General features: G+C 34.4%; 2 pseudogenes across 1 annotated transcript; one reads left to right on the top strand and one right to left on the bottom strand.

Annotated features, from left to right (window-relative positions):
- Positions 1–1963: 1963 nt before the first annotated feature.
- Positions 1964–2932, bottom strand: LOC147478861 (uncharacterized; annotated as a pseudogene). Its single transcript, XR_015208769.1, has 2 exons — positions 2684–2932; positions 1964–2607 (listed from the first exon to the last, which is right to left on the bottom strand). The product of XR_015208769.1 is annotated as an uncharacterized LOC147478861 (transcript).
- A 4547-nt stretch (positions 2933–7479) lies between these two features.
- LOC147478860 (pentatricopeptide repeat-containing protein At4g20770 pseudogene) lies at positions 7480–9787 on the top strand (annotated as a pseudogene).
- Positions 9788–10444: the final 657 nt, after the last annotated feature.

Genomic DNA, 10444 nt, shown 5'->3' with positions numbered 1-10444 from the left:
GGTTTTTCAGTTGTAACCAAACCCCCGTATTTTTCTCCCACATTTTTCTCCTTCTTCCTTTATCTTATTATTATTATTATTATTAAAGCCCACGGACCTATTTTGTAGATAATAGGTCCATGTCCAAATAATATTAATAAACAAAAAAAAATACATACTATAAATATTTATTTATTTAATTAAAAAAATAGGATTATTATAATTATCTATGTTCTATTCATTTTCATACTATACTATGTTCCTTTTGCAATAGTAACTCGTTTTTAATTTGTCATCAAAACAAAAAAAATTTACATATCATCACTGAGAAAGTCGTCATTTGAGTGAGATAATGAGATTCAACGTCCAACACTTGAACACAACACCAAGTTCTAAGGCATCAAGTCTAACATATATAAAGGAAATAAACTACTAAAACTAGGAGGACATCATCACTTCCACAGTCCACCTATCTTCCTTTGTTGTCTTGTAAAATTGCTAACTCGTACAGTCGTACAATGCTGTTTCTCTAGCTAGAATTCCTTTGATATGTTGTAAAATTGCTAACTCCTTATTTTCAGAAATTAAATGTTCAAAATTATTTACTGGACAGTATTGAATTCCTTTCCAGTTCCAAAAACTTCTAAAATTGTGCGAACGTTTCGATCTATGGCGACACTGTCACAGACGACAAATGAGTGACTTCAAATTGAACAGCAAAGTGGAGCAAAACTGCAAACACGGAGTGTGGTCCAAATGCAATTGTGGGTAATGTGCTTAGAAATGTATGTCAATATGTATATTTTTGTTATTTTGGTCCATATGAAGGAAAATGTTTGAATTGACTATCTAAAATTATTTCTTAAATATTGGTTCTTAAAGTGTCCATAAATCCTTGGCTTGATGTTTTGATGTCAGATCATTTCCAATACAAGTAACAACTTGTTACCTCCACATAGGCATCACATGAGACTATTTTCTGTCATAATTATTTTCTTGGCGAGAAACTATTAGGGGTTGTCTAATGCAAATGTAACTTTAAGATTTGGATGGAATGTTTTATTCCATCTAAATATATAAAATAAAAAAATATTGAAAAAAAAACATGCCAGATAGAATGAAAAATATCTCAAAAAAAAAAAAAAAAAAAAAAAAAAAAAATTGTTGGAAAAAAAAGAAATATAATCTGAAAAACTTGATGGTATAAAAGATTTCGTCTCGAAGATCACAAGTCGACAACTATCTCAGTAGCAAATGATATTCTCATTGTCACTCTTGCATTGGGCAATTGTTTTTTGCTCGTAAGAACATTCCCAAATGCAAGTCAATATTTTTCACCTCCATGTAAGCTCAATTTCCCTCTTTACTACCGTTTTGGTGAAAAGTAAAGTGAGGGTGCTCAATGAAGATGATGATTTTGAATCTCGAATAGAATGTTTGATTCCGTCTGAATATAAAAATTGAAAAAACAGCTGGACGGAAAAAAAAAAAAAAAAAAAACTCCCACCCCTTGTATTGGGCATATTGGGAATGCTCTAAAGGTGACAAGTTGTTATTTTCTCTCAAAACTGCTTGGGAATGCTCTTAATGTTCCCTCGATACTTTAACCCGTTCATTAAAAAATCGCTACCAATAGTGAGGAGGGCAGTCCCCAGACACTGTTTAAGTAGATACTATGTTTACGTTAACCCAACCATATATCTAGTGGGGGGAATCCTAATTGGCCATATATCTAGTAGGGGAAAATCCTAATTGGCTCATTTAGAGAGTAATACTAGTTAACCCAACCATATTTTAGTCCTTGAAGCAAAATTTGGACCCAGACACAACTCGGTTGGATTTGCCGAAATTTTATCCACCTTTGGTTTTCAAGAATTTGAAAAATACACGACAGCATAAAATAATCATCACATTAAGGGGCATTAATTACTGAAAAAACTTAAATAACTAAAATCATAATCATAACAAAAATAAAAATCAAACGTTTACCGAAATAAATATAATTCATGTATCATTTACAAAGTCTCAAAATGAAATCCCAAAAAATGAATCAACCAAAGGTTGTTCACTAATGACTATATCATCTAATTATCTCCTAAACATAATTACCCTACCTCTTAATCACTACTCACAGGGCACTATTACGATGATAGCAAATTGAGATTAAGATTAAGATCAAGTTTAGGTTTCTTATTAAACATAGGAGAAGGAACAAAAGAGTCGCATCGAGGACACTTGGGATTATTTTTCGCTATCATCACGTACATCAAACAACTCGGACATCCACCCGCAAACATCAATCCCGATGAACTCGACGATTTCACATCTTCTTCATCATCTTCTTCATTCATTGAAGAAGATCTCGATTGCGATAACGATCTTTTCTTCGCTGATTCTTCTTTTCCTGCTCTTTCTAATGCTGATTTCACTTTATCAAGTGTACATACACTTCGATAATCATATGATGGAACTAGTTTCAAATCCAGTAAACTCATCACCACCACCACCACATGTTGGTGGAAAATTCAAATCTTGGAATTTTTGCTTTTGATCATTCTCATTCGATGTTATTGTTGTTATTGTTGATGATGTGGGTGAGTCGCTCCGTTGTAAGTAAACTTTCCCTGACTTCATTTCACCACCAAGAAAAAAATAAACTTTAGAGAACCAAAAACTTTCAATTATATAAAAAAAATAAACAAACCTTTAAATCAAGACGTTTTTCCCAGCCAGAAGGAACTTGAGAATCAAGATCTAGTAAGTCTTTTGAAGAAGAAATACCAATCAAATCTTTCGTTATCAAGTCCATTCTTCGTTCTTTTGGTTGATGATGATGAAGGTGTTGTTGTTCATCTAAGTAACCATTGAGAATTTGAACAAGGGTAGTAACATCTGCAGCCATTATACCAAAGAAGAGAAATTGAATGATATGGAGAGTGAAAAAAATATTAAATAGAGAAGAATGGACAAAGAGAGCTGCACTCGTGCACCTAGCAACTCTTACTATAAAAATGCCAGTTTTCAAAAAAAAAAAAAAAAAAAAAAAAATCTTTCCATGTATCCGTAATTCCGTATCAATAATGCATTATTGAAAAAAAAAAATCACAAAATTGCATGAGCAGTTACAATGATAATTAAACCTTTGAGATAATATTTATTATTATAATTGTAATTAATTATTATTTTAAAAAAAAAATGCTAAAGTGACAAGTGATTTTCAACGTGAGTATTTTCTAACTAACGAATTATGAGTGGTCGAATAAAACAATGATAGTTTGTGTTATATTTGAGACTAATTAGAAGTTTGGCAAAAAAATAAATTTTTCATGAATAAAATAAAAAAATAAAAAAAGCAAAATTTTTTAAAATATATAGCCTAATTTTAAAAAAATATTTCATTATTATGTATATCATAATGCACGGTTTAAATTATTTTACTTGCATTGTGTATAGTAAACTAACCTTAGAATGTTATTGTTATAAATTAGAAGATTTTATAGTTCAAAAGTAATTGATGCATATGGTTAAGTATATTTCATAAATTGATTGTTTAACGTGAAAAACGGTGAAATTCTATTTTAAAACAAGTCGATAATTTGAAATTTAAACTAAAAATTGCTAAAAATAGCTATAAATCAATATCATTATTACCACTTAGTCATAGGGTTGTTTGGAACTTTGGATACAATTCTTTAAACGAGTTGCTTGGATACATTCCTCTACATTTATTACTCAAGGATTTCCGATGATGGAGAGCGGAAATAAGAGGATGTGTCAGTAATGACGGCATTAAATGCATTGAAGTACCAGCTAAGACCAGTCGATCAGCGAAACCGATAATCTCATAGGGCCCACTGAATAAAAAAACAAATTGTGTAATTAATGCTGAAAAATCAAAGCCATTAATGGCGTTTGTTTTTATTAATTCGAAGATTTAATGCTTTTTACTTACTTCCAAGAATTGCTCGCCTCTAATTTAAATATTTAATGCTTAATGAATGAGTTCATGGAATAAGACTAAGATGGTGCGTGTGCATTTAATGTAGAGGCAATTAAAGCATTAGATACGACATTATTATCGCCATTAATCATTTACTTCACTTTCCAATTATGATGCACCAATTACGGTATGCCATGAATGGTATTTCCCTTGTTTCCAATCATAATGCACCAGTCCCCATATTCCATACAAGGACTTTCCCACGTCTCTCTTCGTCATTCCCGCAATCCAAATTACTGTTTGCGTGGTGCAAATTTACAACAAGTCCACAACACTACTTCTCATGCGTAAAAGAAAAAGAACCTACCAAAAGATCAGTTTGCATAGAGTATACATCACACTGTAAGTTTGCAAATTAAAAGCATAGCAGTTTTTCACTATAGAAACTTACTATGAAGATGAGCATATGCCTAATTAGAAAAAAAACAACCGGCATAAAAGCCTAAGAGCATTTCTGGGATAGTATCATTTTCTAAAATTTTCAAATTTGCTTTTCAAAATTTGAATTTTGTGGAAATCCAACTCTAAGTGGAAGCAAATTCGATCGTATCATCTGTCTAACCATATTTTGTTTGCAAATTTGGAATTTCGGATGTGGATGCGGAACGACATTCAAATATCGTTCAATTTTTATTTTTTTTACTTTTTTTCAAAGATATCGCTGCCAAGATAGTACCATTCGCACCACTATTAAATCGGGTTTTTTTTTTTTACTATTTCAATTTGGACGCTACATTTGAAATGTTGCGTAGATTTTTTTTTTTTTCAATCTCGGCAACAGTAGTACTAGCGCGCGACATTACCAATGGCGTAGACCCTATAATTAAATTTGCGGTCGCGGTCGATATTTGCGACCACTTATAATTGGTCAAAATTTACGTCCAATTTCTCCAAATTTCGCCTTCAAATTTAAAAGAAATACTACCACCACCTAGATACTCTAACTTGATTAAAATACTCCAAAACCTTGTGCAAAACTGCAAACTACAAAAACTTGGAAGACCCGTGCTAAATACGTATGGTTGCAGACTTGCAGAACCTATTTTGGTCTACACACAATGCACATTCAGTGTACTCACACATGATGTATATTCTATTTCATATTTTTTTCAACTCTCATCTTGTATTCATGGAAATTTCGATATTTACATTTTTTATTTTTCACGGCCTGATGTGCATTTCCATTGAATGTCAACAAACCGCCCAGTTCGTAATTCTTACAAAATCCTTTAATACACTGAAAATCTTTGACTTATCGAAGCAAATATTGAATATCCCCACTGGAAAATTTGCTTCCATAAATTCATGAATAGCCCCATCTCAAGATTCTTCAATATTGTTAGGCTTGTCATGCATTTAATTCACATAAAGACTGTTATATATGCATATCCTGTCGTTATAATACCTTTAGGATTGGAAATATAAACATCTCACATTATTACTCTCTTGAGATGCTTAGAGCCTTAGACTACCTATCTATTATTCTATCTAACATTCTCATTTATTTAATATAAACATTCTTCACATTATTTAGCATGCATACTCTTTATAATGAATCTCAAACTTAAACGAATATAAGTGATGCTTTGATTTAAGAGATCTCTTGATTTAATTGGCGATTGTTAATATATATGTCAAGGAGGCCGGGCTTATTTCAATTAACTTTTTTTTTTTTTTTTTTTTGGGTAAAATATTTCAATTAACTTCTCAATACATTGATTCCCTGAATATCTAAATTAATACAAAAAATTCTGAATTTATAAAATTCTATATATCTCCATAACATCACATTATTATTATTTTTTTTCAAAAGGCATAACATCACATTATTACTATATGCAGCTTACTATTAAGCGAATTTTAAACCACTTAGAAATGTCATTTTGTATTTTTGACTACTTTGTAGTTAGTAGTTTAATAGTTGACATGCTTATAACCAACCATTGACCCAATAACTAGTAAGCAAAATCATAGTGCGGAATTTCAGAATTTTTGGAATTCTGACAAATCCAAAATTCGAAATTCATTAAATTTCAACTCCTATCACATTCGGAATTTCGAATAATTTTGGAATTTTAGATATTTTGACTCTATATTCAGACTTATGTTTTTTTGAAAAATCGAAATTCAGAATTTCAAAGTTTCGTTCGGAATCACAAACTATGAGCAAAATGGACAGAGGGAGCCCTGGTCTTAAACTAAATTTGTGATTTGGCAGCTTGAGAAAAGAAGAAGTGAACAGAGTTTAACCTTGAGGGTAGCACAACTGGTCCGCCCTTGGGTTTGTTCCCCACCATGCCCCGGGATTAGTTGAGGTGCGTGTAAGCTGGCCAGACACTTGATTCACAAAAAATAACAAAAAAATTATAACTTTAGGCCTCCCCAAGGCCCAAACCACAACACATAACTTCAGTCGGGCTTCGGTCATTTAGCTTGGGTTCTTTCATAAAATCTCGGGTTGAGATTTCGAGTTTTTAATTGGGTCTTGTTAGTAACGGATTCCATTTTGTGTTGGGCAAACCCAGATTCAATTTAGAAGTCTGCAATTGTGTTTGCACTACCAAGAGTTAAATACAGCCTCACGCCCAAAACCGATTTCTTAACAAAACTGGAAAAACAAATTAAATTGGAAAAACCTCATCTTCTTCTCCTTCAACACGAGTTAAAATTTTACGACCGAAAACAACTCTTCTACAAGTAATGACTGGAAAATATATTTTTAGGTCAATAATAATTTTGGGTCAGCCCAACACAAAATGGAAAAAAAAAAAATTGGGATCCACCCAACACAAAATGGAAGTTGCCCATAACGAGTACCTTTAAATTTCATTGCAACCCGACCCAATAACCCAAATTAAATTAGTAGTAATTATATTCAAATTTAACTCTTAAAAAATTGCTTAAACAAAAAATCCCATTTAGCAGGGAAGATTCTCCATGCTCAAATTTGACGAAATGGGTATTTCGGTGATATATTTTTATTTAACAGACTCATTAATTCTACTTGATATGTGGTAATTTCAGTTTTCTCACAAACTATTTGATAAAATGCCTGCAAGAAATGTATATACTTGGAATGCCATTGTTAGCGATTGCGTTAAGGTGGGTAACTTAGAAGAAGCTCATAATTTGTTTTTAAATAAGATGCCTTGAAAGAAATATTGTTTCTTGGAATACTATGATTAGTGCATTAGTGAGAAGTGGTTTTGATGAAAAGGCTTTGTGTTTGTATTGTATAGGGAAGTGGTTTTGATGAATAGGGAAGGTTTTGAGAGTAGTCATTTTACGTTTGCTAGTGTTTTGAGTGCTTGTGGGAATTTGTTGTGTGTTGAACATGGTAAGTGTTGTCATGGTCTTGTTATTAAAGTCGGGCTTGATGGTAATAAGTTTGTAGAAAATGTTGTTGTGGGGATGTATTCTAAGTGTGGGTGTATGAGGGAAGCGGTTCAAGCATTTGATGAGATGTATAATTTTGCTTAAATTTCAAACGATTCTTGATGAGGCACTTAAAATGTTTTGCAAGATGCATTGGATTGGTATTCGGATTGATGATGTTGCTTTTTCAAGCATTCTTGGTGTTTGTGAAAGAGGAGAAGTTGGAGACTTGGGTGTTCATAATCAATATCATGGGTTACCATGTAATTTATATGGCCAACAAGTCCATGGCCTCGCAACCAAACTTGATTATGAAGCGGAAATCCATGTAGGAAATTCGTTGATTGATATGTACGCAAAACATGGAAACTTGGTGGCTGCTGAGATGGTTTTTGCAACTTCACCTGAGGTAAATGTTGTTTCTTGGAATGTTTTGATAGCTAGATATGGACAGGAAGGCCAGAGTGACAAGGCCTTAGAACTTTTTCAGAGAATGCAGTTGCATGGTTTTGAACCAGATGAAGTCACATATGTAAGTATGCTTAGGGCCTGTGTTAAGTCTGGCGACATTGAAACTGCTTGTGAAATGTTTGATAGGATAGTGTCTCCTATTGTAAGTTCGTGGAATGCTATACTTTCGGGTTATTCCCAAAAAGGATGTCATGAGGAAGCAATCGAGTTCTTTAGGAAAATGCAGTTTCAAACAGTCCAACCAGATCGAACTACCATGGCCAGTATTCTCAGCTCATGTGCAGGAATGGGACTTTTAAAGAGTGGAAAAGAAGTCCATGTAGCTTCAGTTAAGGAAGCCCTGCATCTTGACATTTTTGTGGCCAGTGGGCTTGTTGACATGTATTCAAAATGTGGAAACCTTGAGACAGTGAGGCGTATCTTTGACAAGATGCCCGAGAGAGATATAGTATGTTGGAACTCAATGATTGCAGGTCTAGCTATCCATTCACTGAGCATAGAAGCAGTTACTCTCTTTAAACATATGCGAGAAAATGGCATGGAACCCACTCAGTTCTCATATGCAAGTATACTTAGTTCTTGTTCTACACTGGCCTCTTTGGATCAAGGGAGACAAATACATGGCCAGATCGTAAAGGACGGGTACACAAGTGATGTATACGTGGGGAGTGCACTTATTGATATGTATTTGAAGTGTGGCAATGTAGGTGAGGCCTGCCAATTCTTTGACGGTATGAATGAAAATAATATTGTTTCTTGGAATGAGATGATACATGGTTATGCACAGAATGGATGTGGAGATATGGCTGTTGAGATCTTTGAAGACATGATTAGACAGGGAGAGAAACCAGATGCCATCACTTTCATCGTTGTTTTAACTGCTTGTAGCCATTCTGGTTTGGTTGATGTAGGAACGAGGATCTTTGATTCCATGGAACAAAAGTATATGATGCAGCCATCCGCAGAATATTATACGTGCATCCTTGATTTACTAGGCCGTGCAGGTCACTTTAGGCAAGCCGAGGTGCTCCTAGATATGATGTCGTGTAGAGATGATCCAATAGTATGGGAGGTTTTACTTAGTGCTTGCAAAACTCATAATAACATCAGTTTAGGAAGACGAGCAGCATATCAACTTTTTCGCTTGGATCCACATAATCCAACTCCATATTTGCTTCTATCCAATATTAGCACTTCTTTAAAAGATGGGATGACGTATCTGCTATTAGAACCCTGATGTGTAACAATGGGGTTGTAAAGAATCCAGGCTATAGCTTAATTGGCTAATTGGATACAATTATGTTCTTTAGATAGTTTATATGTTGGCACTGACAGGAGCCTGAAACTTGAATGCTGAACGAAAAGTCGTGCACTGTGGATCATGAAACCATGTTGCTGGAACTGTGACTGCCATTCTTAAATTGATGCAATACAACCAGGATGGGAATCATAAATTTGTCTCTGAAAGGAGCAATTGCTTGGACTATTGTGGAAAGATGCCTAGACTTGCACAAAGCACTTTTGTCTTAACAACTGATAATGATTCTCTGCGAGACTTGAGAATCTGCTGGAATCTTCAAAAGGTGAGACCACTCTATTTTTTTTCACCACAAACATGTACATGGAAATATGGACTACAAAATATGTTATGCTGCCAGGTTCAGAGCTGTAAGCTCAGAATCAGAACGAGGACCCATGGAAGTCATGAGAGGAAGTTTCAGTTTATTTCGAGGGACCAAAATCTAAGAATGGAGATTTGATAAGGATGAACCAGTTTTGATAGAAAGATTCTGACTTTGATTTCTTTCTTCAGAGGTGACTGCTGCTGTATGTTCGAGTACAAATATGATTTGCAAAACAGCAGACTTGTAACAGGAGGCTTGAGAAGCTTAATCAGCTGATATTGAAGCTAGATAAATTTTCCCCAGCGCTCTTCTACCATGCTTGTATATCTTGCCAAATCATACATACAGTAGTCCCTAAGCGCCTAGGACCATAATCTCATGCAGTCCTGTTAGAGTTTCCCTTTCTTAAAGGATATCTTCTAATGCATAAGTGCATAACTTCGCCTTGGGGAACAGCTCTACAAGAAGTCAAGAGCATAGAATTGTTTTCGAGTTTGTTGCGCCCATACTTATATTACTGTTAATGGTAACTCCCTCCCATTGCAAGTATCAAGTCAAGAGCATGCATCGTATTGTTAACTGCATAGGTGAACTTTTATTGTGAATTTTCACTCTTTGGCTCATAAATAACAGAGCAAAAATCTAAAAGAAAATACTTAGAAACAACACAACCGATGGATTGTTATGCGAAGTTCAATTGCCAATCCCATTTATGGCTATAAATGTTCACATTCTTATATTGGAGAATGTTCATCTCCAACACACCTTATTAAGTGAGTGGAGCGAATGTTCTGAGTTGAGTGGGGGTATGTGGACAAAAATCATTTGGTTGGTTTCTGTCTGTCTGTCCTCATTCCTCGTCTCTTCTCTTCGTCCCTCTCTCTCTCAATCTCCCGACTGCAATCTCTCCCTCTTCTTCTCTACTCTCCCTCTCCGCTCACCCCCACTGCATAGCAGTATACTAGTATATATTGGGAGAGAGGGCAAGGAATTC

This window comes from Coptis chinensis, chromosome 9, assembly GCF_015680905.1.
Source record: "Coptis chinensis isolate HL-2020 chromosome 9, ASM1568090v1, whole genome shotgun sequence".
Classification (NCBI taxonomy): domain Eukaryota; kingdom Viridiplantae; phylum Streptophyta; class Magnoliopsida; order Ranunculales; family Ranunculaceae; genus Coptis; species Coptis chinensis.
This window is presented reverse-complemented; position numbering and strand designations above follow the sequence as displayed.